The sequence below is a fragment of the Patella vulgata genome, chromosome 2 (assembly GCF_932274485.2).
Source record: "Patella vulgata chromosome 2, xgPatVulg1.2, whole genome shotgun sequence".
Taxonomy (NCBI): Eukaryota; Metazoa; Mollusca; class Gastropoda; family Patellidae; genus Patella; species Patella vulgata.
Window position 1 is genome coordinate 83,321,087 of NC_065880.2, and position 22,393 is coordinate 83,343,479.

Genomic DNA, 22,393 nt, shown 5'->3' on the forward strand with positions numbered 1-22,393 from the left:
TACGCCATACAGTGTGCTATGAGGGAAATTTTGCCCGGACAGCGGCACTACGGCCTACTCTTATATCGAATTCCAACTGTCAAGGGATCTTTTACGTGCACGCCAATGTGTACACGGGACCTCGGTTTTTCGTCCCATCCGAACGACTAGACAGCTTTCCTATGCGTGTCTTGGGATTATACATTGTTTGAATTACATAGCATAAAACAAACGAATATAATTTCACTAGCAAGCATGGTTTCTGTAGCATTTAAAGGGAATTTTAGTACCTGAAAAACAAAGATTTGTCTGTATTAAAATCAGATGCAGATGACAAAATTAATGATGAAGTGTTAAAATTAAACTCAAGAAGACATTTCTAATACTAATTATAGGCCTAATAGACCTAAATGTTCCTTAACAACGGGGGGGGGGGTACTGCGGGGTAGATGTCGCTAGGCCTACCACAATTTTTTTTTTTTTACAGAAATATCTACAATATTATCGCACGATAGCTTATGTTTAAATTACGATATTTGTTTACTTAGGAAACGGGAAGGATGGTTGAACCGAAAAGTACGTAGCGCCATCTGGGAGACTATAAAGGGACGAAACTGAGGAATATCTCCCAATACGAGTAATATTTATTGGTGATAGTTTATCTGTCTTTGTCCAAGGGCGTGGGGATCTAGAAGACTAATGTGCAGATCGGTCACATCTTGACTGGGGGCGACGATTGTGACAAAGTGATTTATATTTCTCACCAAATTGAACAGTATCATTTAGGTACATGGAACTTAATGAATTCCGCTAGTTTTAACAATATATGATTTTTGACTTTCACCTCTATATAAACTTCTGTTAAGCACGAGCTTATTAAACATGTAATTGATTCAGTATGTTCTTTACAAACTACGTGTGGTCTTTGCACACGCTCCGCTTTACATCAAAGGAATATGCATTGGTCAGTAGTCATGCCGTGACGAGATAAAAGAGACAATTGCATGTATGACCATGTGTGCAAGGGTATATATTGAGGATTTCGCTGACAGTTAGGAGAGAGGAGCCGGGCGGAGAGGAAAGGCTTGGACGAGTGTATGGACTCACCTGAGTTAAGCCGCTGCCTTGGCAGACGGGCGGAATGGTAGATTCAATATGGTTAGATGTATTCCTGTCGTAATAATAGTTCCAGTATAGTCTAGTTTTTGTAGTGTTGATGTATTTATGTAGACGTTTGATATTCTGTTCCCGTTGTAAATAAACCATATATTTACGAAACGGGGACGCTTACTTGGTCACTGAAATGCCATTTACTGGACTGTGGGGTCTAGGGAAATGAAATGAACTGGGCTAATGAAGACGGGCAAGCGTCTAGGGAAAGGTTTTGCAGAATTCTGCAGAATTAAAATATGAGTAAAATACGTTATAATTTCTACTGGGATTAAATATGCAACAAGTTCAATAGATCACCTTAACATTTCATAATTTAAAGATATTTTAACGTATTTCTGAAACAAACTACGCTTCCGATAATTTCTTACCAACTGTTCGACTAATGTTATTCGTATGACAATCAATAATATAATTTAAGTTATCAAAATCTTCGTAACAAGCTCTCTCAATTTCTTAGACCAACATACTCATAACAGAGATTTTTTTTTAAACCTGACAAGTTGACTAGGTTATTTTATACTCTACCGTTGGAATTTAGGTGCACAGATTCACACACAATATTTAACCACCTAGCCACCGTTGCTCCCAATTTTTAAAAATGTCCTCAGGTTGCTCAGTGTCATAGTCACTGCCCCTAAGGTTCACATAAATTTAATAACAAAATCAATAACAATGTCATATAATATGGTGACATAAACTTTATGTCAACTTGAATAAAACTGCTTTCCGACGAACTATATAGGCAATACGATCTATGTTCTACCGGGACATGAGTAGTAGAGAGGGTACTTCGGAGCAATTTTGGAATTCCAGACATTCCAAAGGTCTGACGTCACACATTCCTAAGGTCTGACGTCAGAGCATTCCACAGGTGTTCTATTTATAGTTTGAATATGGTTATTGTTGACTGAACAATGAGGTTATGAATAATAAAAAAGGTATGCAGGTGTTGTATTCTTTGATCGTGTTTGACTTTTGTAACGAGGGTATGGGGTCCACGAATTGTTTATTGGAGGGTAGGGGGGAAGATATTTCGCTTTATAGGCAGGTGTGTAGAGGTTACATTGAGTTCACGCCAAGTGTAGCTATACCTGCATTAAGGGACAATGACCTCCGCCATTAAGCTTGACAGGTGATTTTGTCGATTTTGTTCTAAGCCAATAGTTTTAATCTACATATTTGTGACAGGGTGTAGTTAAATTTTGGTTTTAAGTTTCGAAAATCTAGGTATAAAAGGGGGTTGATTACACGTTCAAATGTAGAATTGTTTTATGAAGTTGAAAACAAGAGATTAACATCATGAGTATCGACTTGTATCGAAAGGATATTGGAAATGATTATTTGGTTGTAAAATGTATTTGGCAAGAAGATGTGTGTTATCACATCAGACTGTATGGTTACGGTTTTAAGAGTGATAGATATCCAACACCCAATGGTATCATGTTTTTCGAGCGGCAATGGCAGGCATTGATGAACACTGCCTCAGAGATAGATGAGTATTTACAAAAAAACATTGTAAAGAAATCAGTGCCTATTGGTAATGACGTGTACGTAACGATCGACAACAAATACCCTGGAGTCAACATTCGTAAATTTTGGTGGTGTGAAGAGGAACGAATGCCAAAACCTACCCGAAAGGGTGTTCATTTAAACGTGAAACAATGGGAGGCATTGAAAGTTAGCTTCAAAGAGTTGTGTGAAAATAATTTTACGGGTGAGGAACCACCCCTAGGTGTAGTAGGCTTAGCAAAGGCGGAGACTTGTGTATAATTTCTGTCCAACGTATTTTTTATTGGGCGGTCTGTGCGAACCAATAATATAACGAGTTGTATATATATATATAAATAGATGCCTAACTATTGAGTTATCATACGAAACAACATGGCTTCACCCAAGATATCAGATGTTTCAGTCGGTTTGACATTGAGTTTAGGGGACAATGATAATACAACCCCTGAAATATTACTGAAGGCTGGTTATTTAGGGTTGAAGCGTAAAATGGTTTTTAAGATGACATTAAAAGAATGGAGTCGGGTTGTTGATCGTTTCAAAAGATATTTATCCTGTACAAAACCTACCAAATTTGCCATCAACAGTGAGTTAAGCTGTGAACTGGGAACCGCCCGCCAAATGGTTCTGGAGAGAAAAAATGGTAGACAATTGGTGATACCCGAAAAAACCTTTTCCGACCTAACAGGCATGTCTCGAGTTACAAGATCGTTCAAGCGCGGTCGTTATCATGTGTATGGTTGTTCGCCTGCCAAGTCGGGTCTCGGGGTAAAGGATTGAAGTTTGTTAAAATCTGGACAGACGTGGCACAATACTCCAGAGGAATGTGTTTCTGCAGCAAACAATGAAGGATGGGACCAGCCTGATTGCTACAGCACGGAAGTACGCGTAGAAGGGGTCTACGCCGAAAATCAACTCATTTTCCACGAGGATCTTGTAGATGCGGAGGAACACGTTACACACCTCGTACCGTGCACCATGTGCTCAAAACCTATGCATGTCAATGACGATCATTACTGTCCTGCCGAAAATATACGTACGTTAGTTGTGCAAATATTGGGAGACATGATCAACACGGAGATTTCAAAAAGTGTAACCGGTCGCTGTGAAGGCTGTCTCAATGGTCGTGGAGGGCAGCTTGAACATACATGCCTGGGGATCGACTATTGGTTCGATGAAATCAACTTGTACTTCGAATCCTGTTTTCTAGAGTTGAATAAAGATCGTTTTTTACAGATAGCACGATTCGTCCCAGAGATTCGCGATCAGAGCGAAGAGTTGTTTCTACACGCAACGTTGTATTGGAAACCTCAAATCCTAGAATGTGTTCACACGTTGACTAAATAACTTTTTCTTTTTTTTTTTTATGATTATAATTTTCATTTTCTATATGTATTACATTTGTACTTTGATATAATAAAAGATTAAACATTTTTAAATGGAATTAGTTATTTTTACCCCGGCTAACGAAATGGATGTAAGGCTAAAGACCCCATTTACATGTATGATATCAGGGCCCACACAATCGGGTAAGAGTCAATTGGTCAGGCGCTTGATTCTAGAACTACCACAAGTTGTCGATCAACCCATAGATCGTATCGTGTGGTGTTACGGTGTTTGGCAACCTTTGTACGAAGAATTAGCGGGTATCGTAGAATTTGTCGAAGGGTTATCCGCTAGTCTAAACCCAAAGGAAAGAACACTATTGATCATTGATGATTTGATGGACGAGACAACGGACAAAGTATCAAAACTCTTTACCCGCGGAAGTCACCACGAAAATACTTCCGTCATTTATATTGTTCAAAATCTGTTTCATAAAGGTAAACATCACAGGACGATCAGTCTCAATGCCCATTACATGATTATATTTAAGAACCCTCGAGACATGTCTGCTATAACGCAATTAGCCAAGCAGATGTACCCTGGGAAAACTAATTTTGTTCGTGAAAGTTACGAGGACGCTACAAGGAAACCCTATTCGTATTTATTTCTCGATTTGAAGAGTACAACCCCAGACCTTTTGAGACTTCGGAGTAGTATTTTCCCTAGGGATAACCCCACGGTGTACGTACCAAAGGTATAAAAGCAATTGATTTTCGACTGTACCTACACACAGTTGTCCGAAAATAGATAATGTATGGTCTAGATCGTCACGCCAAGCTATTACAAGCACTCAAGCTGGCCAAACCAAGACAGCGAATACATATTATTAAAAACGCAAGTAAACCAGTCATTGACGCATTGTGTGAGTGTTGTTTTAACATCTTGAAAGGGAGAGTTCGACTCTCGGCATACCACAAGAAACGATTGTCGAAACACAAACGTAGTCTAAGACATTTAGCGGACCGTAAAGTCGCCCTGAAACAGAAGAAAAAAATCCTGCAGAGGGGTGGATTTCTTGGTAGCTTGCTAGCACCTCTGGTAGGGATTCTAGGGAGTGTGGTACCTAAAATATTCGGGTTGTAATGGAATTTACTAAAAAGATGGCTCTAGTACCCGAGAGTTTGCTGGAAAAGTTGCAAACACCTAAACCCCAGATATTACAGCCACCCTCTGTGAGAAAAGTTTCTGAATTAGACGTCGAAATACGCCGCATCCTCGAGGACCCCGAAATGGATGATTCGGAAAAGGTCGAAAAGTATGGACAACGGTTAAGGGAATTTATATTTCATAAAAATCGTGCCGTTGAACCACCTACTGTATATGTCAAACAACAAGGGTTAAGTACTGGTCTTACTACCAAACAACCGGTTATAAATAACAGAGATCCAATCAGTGAGGTACCGCAAGCGGAACCCTCAAGAGTTATTGAGGACCCTCCATTAAAATCGGACATCCTTGCTACAGTTCCGAAATCAATGAAAACTAAGGCAAATCTATTAATAGAAAAATTATATCAAGCCCTAAACGTCACATGGGACGGTAAAGGAATGGTCACAATAGAGGGTCAGTCCGTTCCCGGTTCAAATATAACGGACCTCGTCAATGATTTGCTACGAAAGCGTAAATATTTTAACCCCATAGGTTGGCAGGTTTTGGGGCGTGCATTGTCAAACAATAATTTACCTCAAGATTTGATAGGAAATGCAGATCGATATCATTACATAAACAATCCAGCTCTAATGGGGACGCCCATTCGTAAACAGCGTTCACGTTCACACTCCACGGGTCACCCAACCCAAACTCGACGTTGGGAGGGACATGCAGGATCTCACCCCTATATAAACGACACGCCAAAAGTCAGCCGTGACCTTGAATCTGCAACCTTACGTCGTAAAACACGCCGAAGACAGGCCTCCCCGGACTGGTTACCTTACAGAAACAAATGAGGGTCGGGGTGAACCGTTTGTTGACAAAGATTTATTATAACCCCGAACACCCAGCTTCGTATGGGGGTATTTACAAACTGTATCGATTTCTTAGACAGAACAACCACGCAGTCACACTTAAAGACGTTCGTACCTGGCTGTCTAAACAAAGTGCCTATACGAAGCACGTGACCCCCAGACGTCGATATAAACGTGACAGAATCATCGCATCAGGAATTGATCACATATGGCAAATCGATTTATCAGACCTTACCTCCTTGAAAAAACACAATAGAGGGCATACGTTCCTATTATGTGTCATAGATGTTTTAAGTAAATATGCTTGGGTGTATCCGATGAAAAGTAAAAATGCTCAAAGCGTTGTGCAAGCATTTACCCAAGTTTTGGAAAACTCACAAAGAAAACCCATTACTATACAAACGGACAAAGGTACGGAATTTGTGAACAAATCCTTTCAATCAATGCTCAAGAAACGGGGTATTGGGTTTTATGTAAGTCAAAATGACGACATTAAAGCATGCATCGTCGAACGTTTTCAAAGAACGCTCAAGGGACGGATGTTCCGTTATTTTACGAAAAACAACACGTATCGATACATTGATGTTTTACAAAAGATCGTCAACGGCTACAACAAAGCCAAACACCGCAGTATACAAATGGCCCCTGCTAACGTACACCCCGGTAATCAAGACCGTGTAATGGACATTCTTTACAAAAAACACACAAAGCCAAAAGAGAAATACGCATTTAACACTGGGGACTATGTCAGAATATCCGGGTCTAAACAACCGTTTAAAAAAGATTATTTGGGTTCCTACAGCGAAGAGATATTCCGAGTGTCTCGGAGATTGCGGCGTGATCGACCCCTGTATAAAATAAACGACCTACAAGGTGTTGAGATCAAAGGTACATTTTACCGTGAAGAACTGATTAAGGTTATACCTCCTAAACATTACGATATCGAACAAGTCGTTTCTAGAAAGACGGTACGCGGTTCAAAATATTTATTAGTTCGGTGGAAAGGGTACGGTAAAGCGTTTGACAGTTGGATAAAAGCATCCGACGTCCTACAAAAATGACAACGTTAAATCCACAAGTTTACAGCCGTGTCCGTACGTTTTTACAAGAGGCAAAGAGACCCAACTGCGACGGCGAGTTTTGCGAAGTCATTGTGTACGCATTCATAGTGCTCATCACGCTGACCATGATAACTGTTGAAATTTTAAATACGGTGATGCTAAACCAAGAGGTAGCGAATAATAATTCATCGCGGTTGTAATATTTTTTTTTTTACTTAAAAAGGGTCGGTATACAGGTGTATGTGGATCAGTCACGACGGAATTAGACAGCCATGGCAGAGCGGGACGACCAAATATTTCTAACTCTCCCATCTAATAATTCAGTTAAATATTTTCCTAGCAACAAGATCAGCAATTATACAACAAAATTGGCACGCCCACTCCACCTCGACGGGGCCTGGACATGCGGACTCGTCGAAATTCAATACCCTTGCAGTTGGAACAAAATATACCTCAAAGATTGTTGGTTGGCAAACCGTAGTAAAACGAAAATAGAGGGACCGCATCGCTTACGTTTTTCAATACCCGATGGTTACTACGATACTGGACACGACATAATCAATCATTTCAATAAATCGACGTTGGAGGTTGGGGCATCATTATCTATCGTGAAAGATCCCGAGGGTTATGTCTTATTACTCCTAGGAAGAGACGGTCAAAAAGTCCATTTGTCCAAGAATTTAGCCCGGATATTCGGGTTTATGAAAGAGAATGAATTTACAAGCAGTGTGAAAAGTGACACAAAAGTCGATTTAGATTCCAATTTTCACAATATTTATATTTACACTGATATTATCGAAAATCAGTTGGTCGGTGATACAAGCGCACCGTTGTTGCGAGCTATACAGGTGGATCTAGCTAAACCCTTTGGATCGGCTGTATATAAAACGTTTGACAACCCCTATTATATACCAGTCAACAAACATTACATAGACACGGTTGAACTCGGACTTTACACGGAACTAGGACAACCAGTACCATTTGAATTTGGACACGTTCTTTGTAAACTGCACTTGCGCAAGGTCGAATAATGACGTGTCTACAACCCTACAGGTGTGACGATGCAAAGATACGACGTTATTACCTCAGTCAAACGGGTGACGGATTTCCAATTTTTACGGGGTCACCGTATCAGAAAGGTTATGGTTTAGGATCGGTTTTCTCAAGTTTATTTCGAGTTGCTACGCCCCTCTTAAAGTCGGCAGCCAAAACTGTCGGGAAAAAAGCACTCACCACGGGAGCCCAGATTTTTGGAGACGTTCTTCACGGTAAAAATTTAAAAACCTCTGCTAAACAACACTTGTTACAAGCGAGTCGCGATCTGGGTACAAGAGCCCTCAAGAGCATCGCGGGTCCTATAAAGGGGGCTACTCGGCAAGGGGGTGCCAAACGTCTAAAACAAGCCCGGGGTAAGAAGCGAAAGCGACGTAAGCAGACCTCATCGGACATTTTTAGTTGAAATTCAGACTCCGTTACAGACCCCCCCCCCCCCAAAAAAAAATGATCGATCCACGTTCCTGTGAATGCCTAAGTAGCGGGCTCGATATCTTCAGTGCACCAAACACCAAAATAGATATTGAAAGTGGGAAATGGCACGAATATCATCCTATATCTAATCTAGACAGTGGCGCCCCAATCGAATTTTACATGTCGGGGGCAGGTGAAGAATATTTAGATCTAGCTCAGAGTTTCTTTACCGTACGAGCCAAAATTTTAAACTCAGATGGCACGAATATAGCAGATGCCGCTAACGTGGGCCCTGTGAATAATTTCTTACACAGTCTGTTTAGTCAAATCGATGTGTCGTTAAATGGCAAGAGAGTATCACAACCAGCGGCCGTCAATCCCTACCGATGTTATTTGGAGAATCTTTTGAGTTATGGGACGGATGCTCAAAAATCACATTTATTATCATGCCAGTGGCGTTTAGACACCCCCGGTGGCAGTAATAATGGTTTCAAGTTTCGAGCCAAATCCTTCAAAGGTAGTAAATCTGTGGATATGCTGGGGAAACTACACCTGGATTTGTTTAGTCAGAGTAAATACTTACTAAATGGAGTTGATATGAGACTTAGATTTGTACGTTCTAAAGATGCCTTTTGTCTCATGGCAGCCACGAATGATTTTAAAGTGGTGATCGAAAAAGCGTCGCTTTTTATACGTAGATTAAAGCTGAACCCTTCCGTCATAGTCGCACATGCCAGTGCCTTGATGAAACGAAATGCGATTTATCCTATTCGACGCGTAGATGTAAAAAGCTTTACTATACCTGCGGGGAATCGAAGTTTGGATAAGGATAATCTGTTCTTAGGGCAAACACCTCGACGAGTTCTCGTAGCTCTGGTGTCGAACCAGGCCTTTTCAGGAGTCGCCGATAAAAATCCTTATCGCCTGCAGAATTTTGACATAAATCATATATCGCTCCAGGTTAATGGGGAGGATGTCTTCGCTAAACCACTGAGTCCGAATTTCAGCGAAACCCTAGGTTACGGTTATACACGAGCTTTCAACACCTTATTTTCCGGGACGTCTAGTCTTTTCCAGGACAAAGGACCCACCATTACGATGAATGGTTATCGAAACGGCTACTGCATATTCTGTTTTGATTACACCCCAGAACTTTCTGACGACAATACTGTACATCTCAACAGAACGGGTAATGCAAAACTCGAAATACGATTCGGGACAGCCTTGGTATCTACTGTGAACGTGATTCTATACAGTGAGTTTGAAAACAAGATAGAAATAGACAGTGCTCGAAATGTTATAACAGACTTTTGAGATGAATACAAAACATATCACAGTCATGTTAAAAAGCGACCCCCAAATAGCCCCTCATTTTCGAGGTGTTTTTGCCCGTGACAAACTACCCAAGACGTTACAGCGTGGACTATATATTTACAATACCCATACATCCAATAAGAAGGGTGAACATTGGTTACTTCTTTATGTGGGTCACCATGAGGTTGAACACTTTGATTCCTTTGGCCTTAAACCCCGCCATAATGACGTTATGCAAAGGATTATGAAAACGGGGTTGCCACTCGTATACAGCCGGAAGCATCTACAGGACTTGTTCAGTGACGTATGTGGCCAATATTGTGTATTTTATCCCTATCATCGCTGTAGAGGTAAAAACATGAAAAGAATTATAAAAACATTTTCACGAAATCACCGTGAAAACGACAGACATGTCCGGCGTTTTATTGCTCTTAGATTTAAAATGTAAATGTCCATATCTGTATGACCTCATGTATGTTAAAATGTAACTCTAGATGTAGAATAGTTGAATAAAATGTTTTTTTTTAGAAAAAACAAAACAAGGTCTTATTTTTTTTATATTTTTTATATCACATATGCACAGGGTTATCAACAAATGGTGTTACAATATACGTAATTACAGTTACAATCATAATATATATATATATATATATATATATATATATATATATATATATATATATATATATATATATACAGACATACGTATCACTATTCGTTTTGCTTGACAAAACCATAAGCCTTTGTATCATAGGAATCCCTAATTTCTACACGTTTATCGTAATTGAATGATAAGGTTTTCGACTTCTCTTTCATAGAAACCACAAACACTTTACTGCGGTGGAAAGCTTTCGGGTATGTGACTTTGACCTTACGACAGTGATCGTGCACTAATTCGACAAACGTTTGAAACTCGATACGTTGGCAGACATCGTGGTTAAACGTAATACCTTTAGATTTAATGGTATAAAAGATTTCACGTGTTTTTTCGTTTTCAATTTTCAAAGCGTAGGATTTGGGGGCAGTGGCGACGTATTCAAGTATGCGACAGTCGGGCGACGTTTCGCTCGTAAATTCGCCTAAATAATTTCCGGTTGCAACAGGCGTGTCATTATCGGTCTCTGTAAAAATGATGGAATCAGTATCGAAATACAGAACCCGATGGTTCAATTTATCTAAATATTCGTACAGTTTCATACGGCCGTAGGCCGCAGTGAAAGCCCCTATAGGCACATTCACGTGTGGGGCATTAGCGACAAGATCTTGCCGCTCTGTATACTGAACTAGGACCATTTCTTCACTGAGAATTTCGATATTCCTGACAACTTTTGTACCGTCATAAAGATAATCGTAGAAGTCGGTTGGGTCGGGTGTGATAACAGATTGTATTCGCGTATCCGACCTTTCAGCGAATTTACCCCATAAACTATTTAATGCGGTCTTCGACACGTATCGTAGCCCCGGATTTTTAGATATTTTATTTGCATCGAGAGTAATGTTTTCGTGTTGTTTGTAAGCTTTAATATATGCCAAACGTTTTTGTTCGAGAACCTGCCAGTCGATATGGCAACACGTATCTAGATTATCACACAAGTTACACGAAGGATTAAGCTCATTTGGATACCCCGAACTCTCTTGTTTAATTTTGAGAAACATGTTGATATATTCACTGAACAGGTCTTTTTTGGGTAGCTGTGCAAATATATCGTCTTCCGGGATATCAGTATAGTCGGCACGGACGGTAGACACGTGAATATCGTAGTCTTTCGGATCAATCGGGGTGTCACCGCTGCAATATTGGCGTGTGTGTGGGAAATTCCATACCTCGAAGATTTTGAGTATGCGATAACCTTTTTTAATCGCTGCGATAACTTCAAATATAACCCAAGTACCTGTCAGTGACCTATCATCTGCATTGTGAGTACAATCCGTCTTGCTACGATTCAGAGCACATTTAGAACATAACGGAAATAACAGTTTGCCGTTGGACCTAAACGGAAGGACGGGTATGTATAACTCCCTTGGAGGGAGGATTTGACATTTAACAAACCCTACATAACTCTCCAAAGGTAAGAAGTCCCGTAGAATAATCAAGGGGTGTCCTACAGGATAAATCGCTGATTTATTGATAAAGGGGTAAAGTGACGTAAAATCCAGATATCGAATTCTTTCGTTTTCACGGGCCTTGTGATAAAATTTTAATAAGTTCGTCCTGCCACCATAAAAGGCGTCACGTACTTGCAAGGGGGCCGTCAAAGGTGGTGTTCTTGTTTCAAAGTCTAAATACGCCTGGGTATTTACGAGTTGTCGGTGTTCGCATTCCCATATACAACGAACGCGACGGTTGGGGGCCTTCAGCCGTTCCAAACGTGCCAAGTGCTCCTCGTACAACGTGGCCATAGTTTTGTTATTGTATGGTGATGTTCGCTCTCTGTTTTTTATACAGAGACAGCCGTGGAAAACGCAACCCAAGTATTCGATACACACTTCGGTATTATTTTCCATATACCACCCATCTACATACATATTGAAAATGACCTTTTCACCACCGTTACGGGCATGTTGTATATGATGGTTTTCAATGTATTCCAGATATTGCATGTAACGTATACTTGAATTTGAATACTGACGGGCGACTACATACTGACCCTGGGGTGCTATAGCAATCGTAAAGGGAGGTAAGAATTTTCGCCGGTGGACAAGGTTACACAAGGACGCAATCGTAATAGCCATTTGAAAGGGCGAGATTTTGGTCAGTTCTATGAAAAGACTACGAAACCGAGCGCATGCCAGCCTGAGGAGAATTACATCGCTTACACAATAGTTTGTCAATTCTGTTTTAGTGTCAAAATAATTGTTTTGTAACACGCGTTCATTATACCATTTAATAACCTTATCACGTTCCTGCGGAGACATAGTTGACGTTTCGTAAAAGCTTATCGGTGGCATTTCACCATTGTATTCCAAATTTTCAGGTTTAAGGAATGAATACGGAAATATACCCTTCGTAATCGGTAAATCAAATGTTTTGCTAAAATCTGTAAGTTTCATATGCATAAACGCCAGGCTGTCTAAAAAACGTATATTATTGTTTATAGTCATACAAAGGATTTTAGACCCGTTTGCGATGATTTGAGGTAGAATTCTAGTATGTATGACGAAATATCTCAATACAAATAGAGCATCGAAAGCCTGACTATTATGTGCTATGAACCTCGAGTGTCGGTGAGTTAGAACGGTAGTTTTTTTACCCTCGAGGTCGACATTTATTTCGGTCTGAACTATCCAACGACAAAACTCAGAGACGCAATATTTACCATAAAAAATCCATTCTCTCTGAGTGTTCTTTAAGTTACAACCGTCACAAGGTTCGTTAATGTCTTTCTCCAAACATAAAGGACACACGCGGTGTGCAACGCATAAAATCGCTACATGGATATTATTTTCATCCAAAATAGTCTCAAAGTCGTAAAAAACAAAATATCTGACGGTCTCAACTTCAACGTCCTCCGATAATCGTTTCATATAACACCTATGGTTAGGTTTACACAGCTGCTCACAATTACGACATTTGTGCACATCGCATGTGTGTTTATTCATTGCGTCATCTTCGTGTGTGTCTATTGTCGCATAACACTTTAAACATGCCCTATATTTCACACACGTCGTCACGGTGTATAGTGGGACATTTTGGTTATGTCTCTCCAAACATTTCAACCCTCTAAAATAACGGTGGCAAAATTCGCATTGTATTCGTGGTCGATCCCTAGGACAAGAATCTAACTGACGGAAACTGCGACATGTCGCTTTACACACATGTTTATTCTTATCAGAATATGGTTTTTCACACGCTGGACAATAGTATGCTTGATTAAATAAGCTGTTGATTTTCTTTATATAATAAAAATGTTTTTCCATTAAATACAGTCTTAAAACGGGTACATTGGGATCCGCAACACCTCTGAATATGACACAATTTGCACTCTGTGCGTCATAGATGACAATTTGATATTTAGCTTTTAAGTGTTCTTGGAATATGCACCATTCAGGACGACCTGTAGGCACTAACGGGTTAACCCCGTACTCTTGATACATTTCCATAGCCATAGCAATCTGTAACGGTTTTTTCTTGCGTTTGTTTGCTACACGTTTGTAATGTTTAGTTTCTTCGACTGTCGGTGAAATTTTCTTACGATAAGAAATTTCATTTATACCCAGGACGATAGATTGTCCGAAACAAGTTTGATAACCAAAGTTGGCAACTGGTGATATAAATGTTCGTTTTTTTGAACTCATAAAAGCCTCGTTCAAAAGAACCTTATTTGTAAAAGCACCACCCTCTTTAGAGGCTACATAGGTTACGGATATAGAAGTTTGATTGTCAATAACTAGTGTTTTTTTTGACTGCATTACTTTCGCAATCTCTTCCAAAATTAATTCCAAAGTTAGTTCTTCGTAAGGTCTAAACGCAATATATATGGGGTTGTCCAAATCAGGATGATTTAGTTGTATTCTTACCCTCTCGTTTGGCTGAACATTGAAATTTTCTCTGACGGTCTCTAATATCTGAGTGAATAGCCGCTCTAGCCAGTCAGGAGTGGTAACCGCCTCCGTGTTTATAATTTCGATTCTCATTAATTCGGAATGGATATTAAACTTTCTTGAAAAACGGCGCTCCACCGAAATCAGCCTTACTAAATCTTCGCCACCTCTCCCCACTTGACAAATCTTTAAAAAAAAAAAAAAAAATGGAGATTGGGTTTGGTATGGTATTTAAAAAAACAAATCCGGTGGTGTTAACAAATCAAAAATGTCGACGACTTCGTCGTCTTTTTCGTCACAAACCTTAGCCACTAAAGATTGGATATTAGAAGGCAATGTTATGTCACTCGTTAATAGTGCAATTAGCGGATCGATCTTTTCACTTTCTGTAGACGAATTAGGTTTCACATTATTTTGAATATCGTGTAAAGTTTTTTTGCTCACCTGCGACGTGTCAAAGTCGCTATCGTCATCTGAAAATAATATCGGACTAACCACCGGTCGGGGGCTTTTTTCTAACCTTTCTTCTTCTTCAGAGTCATCCTCGGTGTCAGGGTCAGACAGTTGCCGCTTAACCCCCTGTGTTTCATTATGATTTTCATTCTCGACGTGGTCTAGAGCTTCGTTAACGGCCAAGGTTTGACTTGCAGTCCAATATTCAAATTCGTCTGTAATCTGTAGTATTTCACCCCATTGAGCGTGTGTGTAGGTTTCAAACGCATCCATTCTAAGAAAGCAGAAAATTTGTTTTAATAATAATCAAAAGTACATGACTGTAACAATTTTTTTTCACTTTTTTTTTTTTTTTTTAGATCTAGGTGTTGGGTTTTTAAATGGTGTAGTAAGATGGAGCCTTATATACTCTATAACGATCGTCTGGCCACCTTTGATAATTGCTGGATGCATAAGCAGCCGACACCTCATAATTTGAGCAAGGCTGGCTTTATCTATATTGGACCTTACGATCGCGTAAAATGTTTTAGATGCAACTTAATATTGAAGTCTTGGAACCCCGGAGACAACCCATTCGTTGAACACACTAGGTACAATCAAACCTGTAGTTTTATGCAAATGATTAAACCATGTTTGTCGGGAGGTTTTCGCTGGCAATTCAGAGGATTTTTCAAACAGAGTGTGATTACCCTAGCGACTTCCAGAGTTTTGTACAAATCTAAAACCGAATGCATCGAGGCGGCTAAGAAATCGGAATTCAGCTTTTTCGATTCAATAGGGGGTCCCTATCTATTCTTGACGGAGTGGAATTCCAAAAACGATAAAGTGAAGGAATATAATATAGACAACATGACTGTAGAATCATGTGATTTTTAAAAAAAACAACGACGTCTATTTGTTAAAAACAAGGGACCTTACACCTTGAACGTGACGGTAAGTATTACTAACTCATTGCATAATGACGGTAAGTATTACTAACTCATTGCATAATGATTGATGGGTCAAGGAACCGAGAAAGTCAAACTTAGAAAAAATGTCAATTTGAAGATAATTCATAATAGCCGGTGTGATTCCAAGGTTTGTTACATGTTGAATGTAGTTACCTCCCCTTACATGTTGAACGAAGTTATACAGTACACATCTAACGGTAAAGTTGTCTCTATCATCCAAACAAATATTCTACGAATATTAGTCTGGCTGGGTCCTCAAAATTTGACGGAAAGCCTGTCATTGTCTGGATTATCCAGTCTTTTAAGTTACCACGTACTGAATCTATCAAAACATCTCGCTAGTCTACAATGACCCTCTCTAAAATTTTGTTTGTAAAAGTTTTAATTGAAATGGTAATTTTCTCTCGTCATGAATCAGCCGTATGGCTTCTCACAATCTTCTTAATTCTTCATCGTGATTCACGCTTCATTCTCCTCGGATCTATTTTGTTTCTAATAATAGATGCGCCAAGTGAATTGTGAGATATATTTCAGACTCACTTTATAGAATCTAGCAAAAACGGCCTGGCTTCATAAGATCTAACACTTACCGAGCCTTTAGCCGAAAGGTTCCATTACCCTTGCGTAACCGTGAGTTTGGTTTTTTATGTGGTAGATTATCCAGTAATTTTCGCCAACAATTGAGAACCGTCCCAGACCCCAGGTTATCGCGACGACCCAAATATCTCGACACCATAACCGTAATGTATATGTATCGTGTTTATCCAGGCGTTTTCTATATGACCACGACATAAATTGATAACGTTATATACATTCAAATTTCACAATCAAAAACTCTTACAAAACTAACACCGTAACATGTTAAGAATTTAATTTAAGAAACGACCAATCGTTTATTACTAATGTAATACTATCGCTAATAAATAATAATCTATCGTTAATGTAATCCTCGTGAATGTAAACATCTGGGGTGAGGTTTGACAACCGGGCTAATAATCTTCACATCGAGTGATACCCTAACAACACCAGGCTTTGCGATTTACGGATACAATAATATTTTACTTTTCAAACACAACTTTCTTGATAAAACTGTCGAAATTGTCTGAATTTTTAACCCTGGCTATAATCTACACTTTGAACAATTCTACATAAAAAACAAAATATATGTACAAGATCTTGTACTCAGAGACCCCAAACAATTCGAAAAGAGTGAATAATAAAAATAATAATAATTATCTTAATCTTAAACAATGTATCTTTAAAGGAAAAAACTGACCTTATTTTCCGAATTTGTCCCAGTAATTGCTAGGCGTATACTAAAAGACAAGGTCTTACGAGATATACACACTCAATGTAGCATGCTTCGTGGCGAGAGGTTAAACGGTCAGCCACTGACACCTGCTTTGACAAGTAGCTAGACGCTTGGTCTTTTAAACCCACTCGCTGCCAGTAGGGGTTTTTTCAGCTACTCGCTCGCCGACAGACATCACACGTCTTTCTGGCAATTATTTCGCGTCATTGGTTATGTCTAGTACTTGATAAAAACACCGACAGTTTATAGCTGGTGTCTGAGTACGACGCATAATTGCCCCCTTCTTAACAGACAAAACCTAATGTTAAACTTTATGAACATTTGACTAGTTTTCATGAATAATATTTTTAAGTGGAGATATTTATTTTAAAATTATTCATAACGGAGTATTGTCTAGTTTTAATGTATAATATTTTAAAAGGAATATCTTAGAACAACTCGACCCTCCCAACGATTTATAGTTGCTCATAAAAGTATTCACTTTTCTTTATAAGTACCCACCGTTTGTCTGTGAAAATTATTCTCGCCTCTGAACGAATAAGCATTATCAACTCTCGTCGACTTTGTAAAAAAAGAAAACCAAGACCGTCTCAAAATGTAAGTTTTTTTATTATTTCTTCAAAATTGTGATTCGAAACCTACTTTTAAAACAGCGTTTCATGTTTACTTTTCACTCGACCCTCGTAGGACGGCCTTTGTAGTGCGTAATTAAAGACACGCGTAAATTAGCTAAATCGCTCTCCTAACAATTGAGATTAATATACGACTTTCGTCTGCTTTGCTTATTTTTAAAACTGTTCATATCTAAGCAACCATATTTGTCAAACATATTCAACAAATATTAACCCGGTTAGGATCCTAAGACGCTATATTACCTTGCATATACGTAGAGACCGTGAACTTTATGTTGAAAGCAATGCTTAATGGTAAGTGCAAGAGAACCACACACTGTACCTCCATGGCATCAGCCCACCCTACTTTTCATCATACTCGAATGTTTCTACTTTTTCAAGCTACACACACACATACACACCAAAATTGGCATACATTTATTGGTATTAACCAAACTATTAATATTTTGACTTTGAAAATATCTTTAATATAAATTATAATATTATATTTTTTGTTGTTTAAGGTACAGTATTGACCAGGTTCAGGCTTACTTGAAAAGCATAATTACCCTAATGCTGTGTACATTGGCACCGTGTCTCAATGCTATTGGAACACCTGCTATAGCTATCCAACTAAGGGATATTCTGTTCGACGCCAATAATTTACTGGCGACACACCACCCATATATAACCCCTATAAGGCCATCACCTGAGCAGGAAAAAGAAACGTAAGTTTTTTGGTGATTTTTTCTACTTGGTATGTTTTATTTTACCAATACCTATCTGATTTGTTCTTTTCTGCAGATTGTTAGCTTTTACGGACTACATACTGACACGGTTGAGGATGGTTGAGGGAACGAACCCTGCGTTCAAGAACATAATCAACGTTCTCGCCACTTATAGGGAGCTAGCAGATTGGAACCTGCCAGCAAATTAAAAATATATATATATAACATGATGGCTAAATAAAATATTATAAAAAAAAAAAAAAAGGCTGTTGTTGGTTTCTTAGTATCGACACGGATTGAAGAGTGTAGACCTGTGAAGTGGTTTTTTTTAGGTTAGGACGGGGGTGTGGGGGGGGGGAGTATGGTGTGTGGGATATAAACAGCCTTTGATAAACAATCACAACATGCTCAACTGTCAAGCTTAATAGCGGAGATCATTGTCCCTGAATGCAGGTATAGCTATGCTTGGCGTGAACTCAATGTAACCTCTGCACACCTGCCTATAAAGCGAAATATCTTCCCCTACCCCCCCCCCCCAATAAACAATTCGTGGACCCCATACCCTCGTTACAAAAGTCAAACACGATCAAAGAATACAACACCTGCATACCTTTTTTATTATTCATAACCTCATTGTTCAGTCAACAATAACCATATTCAAACTATAAATAGAACACCTGTGGAATGCTCTGACGTCAGACCTTAGGAATGTGTGACGTCAGACCTTTGGAATGTCTGGAATTCCAAAATTGCTCCGAAGTACCCTCTCTACTACTGACATGGAGTAGGGTTGCCTGTCCAACCTCGTGGGTTTTCTCCGGGTCCTCCGGTTTCCTTCCACTGCTAAAGACCCCAACGCGCAAGCGAATTATTGAAATAAAATTAAACCATATGTTAGTCCCGAAATGATCTAGTCTGTGTCGAGTGGACGCTAAACTCCCTATCTCTCTCCATTCCTCTCTTTCTCTCTCCCTCTCTTGTTGACATTCATTGTGGGGTGTGATTATGGATGGCGCCCTAGATTTGGACCCCCACCCCCTATTCCCAGTATCCAGATCAGCTACTGCCCCCTAGAAAACTCTCATCTGTGGTGCTTGGCCCCTGACTGCGACACTCGGATTAGGGACATCAGTTGATCGCATTTTTGCTACCCCCCCCCCTCCCCAAAACAAAATCTTTATGTACGCCCCTGACGCAGAAGTCAACGATTATCTCATCATAAGGCAGACAGCAACACAGAGCTCGAGCCGTGCAGACGTGAAACAAATTTGTTCTCCAGTATTAATTCGAGTTATCGCTTATTAAAATAATTCATCACGATGAAAGTTGTCGCTGCCTTGGTTTTATGTTCCTTAGTTGTGGCATGTCACAGTACCTTTTGTATTACTGACGGGCCGTCATTGGTTGCTGTAGCGAGTTCAACTACTAATGGGGCTTCGGTATGTTAAGATTTTGGTTATTTGCGTAGTTTGTGTAAAACACTATTGTTTTTGTTAAAATTATTCTTATTATAATTTTTCCACTTGAGCATATCTCAGAAACTAGTTGCCGTATCAATTCGGTTTTACTGCGAAACTGGGTGTGACTTAGAGATTATAGAGCTAATTCGAACGTTCTGCGACAACGCGAAATGTCCGAAATCGGCGTTGTCGTTTTTAAACATTGCCGTAATATTTACAATAATCGGCGGATTTTCACATTTGATACATTTTGACATAGCTCAAGGCCGGGCACATAGCCAGGGTAGTTTAGATTTTTGTTTTTCGACAAATCGTCGTAGATATTTGGCGCCAACATTTGACAAAAAACTTTTTTATTTATGAATTTTTTTATGGCATTATGCACAGGATTAAAGGGTCTACGGACTTGGGCAAAAATGTGAAAATAAATTCTCTCGGTTCTTTGCGCTAGCCGCCATTGGCTAATTCAGTTTTCCGGTCCTAGTAATTATTTATCGTTCGAGTTGTACAAAACAAAGTTCATATACTCCGTGTTCCAAAATGTCTTTTTTTTTCTGTAACGGATAAAGTTTTCTGTCGGCACCGGGAATGATGTAATTTTGCCAAAAACTACAACTTCGCAAGTAAATATTAATTTTTACAAATCTGAGAGATCAAGATGAATGTCCCTACTACAGGGCTTGTATTTGCGCCATTTCAATTTAAAGGTGAAAAAAGGTGTAAAAATGGGCTATTTACAATCCATCCAGGCTTTTCATATTTTAAAATATTCCTTTGTAACTATCATAAACATGTAACAATATTCCATACGAAGAAAGTGTGTTTCAAAAGTAATTTGTAATTTGAGCAATTGCCGAGAATTAGTCAATTTTGCATAAGTCACAGTTTACGCTATTTTGCCTGTGACTGTGAAAGAATCATTTATTATTCGATTTTCAATTTTCTTTCACCATTTGATGCCGAATGCCACTCATGACTAGGTCAAACCATTTTAACGCTTTCACTGTCACCGGATATGACGTCATTTTGCGAAAACTGAATTTTAAGCCTTTTGTTTGTTTAAAGGGGCAATAACACTCTTGCTGGCTTGAAAGCTCCAGAAAATAAATAATATCTCTATCTAAGTACTAGATGTTTAAGTGTCCTACCTGTTGTGTAAATTATCCATTACATCCTATTTTACTTGTCCAGAGGGTTCGAAAATATTTTTAAATCGAAGTTTCATTTGAAAAGGTTTACGTTAGACCTTTCAAACCATTATGTTGAATTTTTCAAAATTTTTAAATAAGGTATGTTAAGATGAAATTTGTATCATCAATTAATTGAAATATTGTAAAATAGTACAATTTGTTGACCAGAATAAAGATTGGGATATATTATTCAGTTACAACAAGAGTGGTATTGAGCCTTTAAAATAATGATCATACATATACCACAGAATGGTTTGAAGAGAGAGAAATGGGGTTTAACGTCCACTCGACACAAACTAGCTCATTTCGGGACTAACATATGTTTCAATTTTATTTCCACAATTCGCTTGCGTCTTTAACAGTGGGAGGAAACCGGAGGACCCGGAGAAAACCCACGAGGTTGGACAGGCGACCCTACTCATTCTCACGTACAAGCGAGGGGGTAATGAAATCACACTTACTACGCAATCACAAATACGGTCCATCTATTACGATCTTAATTATTTTCGGGAGATAGACGATTTTCTACAAGTGTTTGGCATATAAAAGTGTCAATCATTATTTGATTTTCATAAAAAGAATTTCCCCATATGATCTTACGCCATTTATCTATCTACCTATACTAATATTTGTGACTGTCGTTTGTCTGTCTGTCTGTTCGGGGTTGGCGGCTACACTAAGTCTGCCCTGAGTCTGAAATTTGGGGTATAGGGGTAGCTCGGACTGGGGAGTAACATAGCCCAGGTGGCGTTAGTCTACCACTTCCGGTTTCGGAGTTACTGTTTGGGGTTGGCGGCTACACTAAGTCTGCCCCGAGTCTGAAATTGGGGGTATGGGGGTAGCTCGGACCGGGGAGTAACATAGGCCAGGTGGCGTTAGTCTACCACTTCCGGTTTCGGAGTTATGACCCCCGAGCGAAACCGGTCTGTTCGGGGTTGGCGGCTACACTAGGTCTGCCCAGAGTCTGAAATTTGGGGTATAGGGGTAGCTCGGACCGGGGAGTAACATAGGTCAGGTGGCGTTAGTCTACCACTTCCGGTTTCGGAGTTATGACCCCCGAGCGAAGCCGGGTATCCTGCTAGTGATTAAATAAAACTAATTTAACATTTTCATTGTCACCGGAAGAAATGTCATTTGGGGAAAAAAAGTATTTTTGTCGCCCGCCTTTCGAAAAAAAGCAGGGGATTATTAAAAAGGGTTTGTCTGTCTCTCTGCCTGCCCGCCACAATAACTCTCTTTTTAATTGACCTAGAATGTTCACACTTGGTGTAGGTGTTTATTAGGTCAATGCCTT

The 22,393-nt window shown here is 39.4% G+C and overlaps 1 long non-coding RNA gene across 1 annotated transcript; it reads left to right on the top strand.

Moving 5' to 3' along the window:
- Positions 1-16,364: 16,364 nt before the first annotated feature.
- Positions 16,365-18,585, top strand: LOC126809902 (uncharacterized). Its single transcript, XR_007674983.2, has 3 exons — positions 16,365-16,428; positions 18,246-18,449; positions 18,526-18,585. It is a non-coding gene; the product is annotated as an uncharacterized LOC126809902 (long non-coding RNA).
- Positions 18,586-22,393: the final 3,808 nt, after the last annotated feature.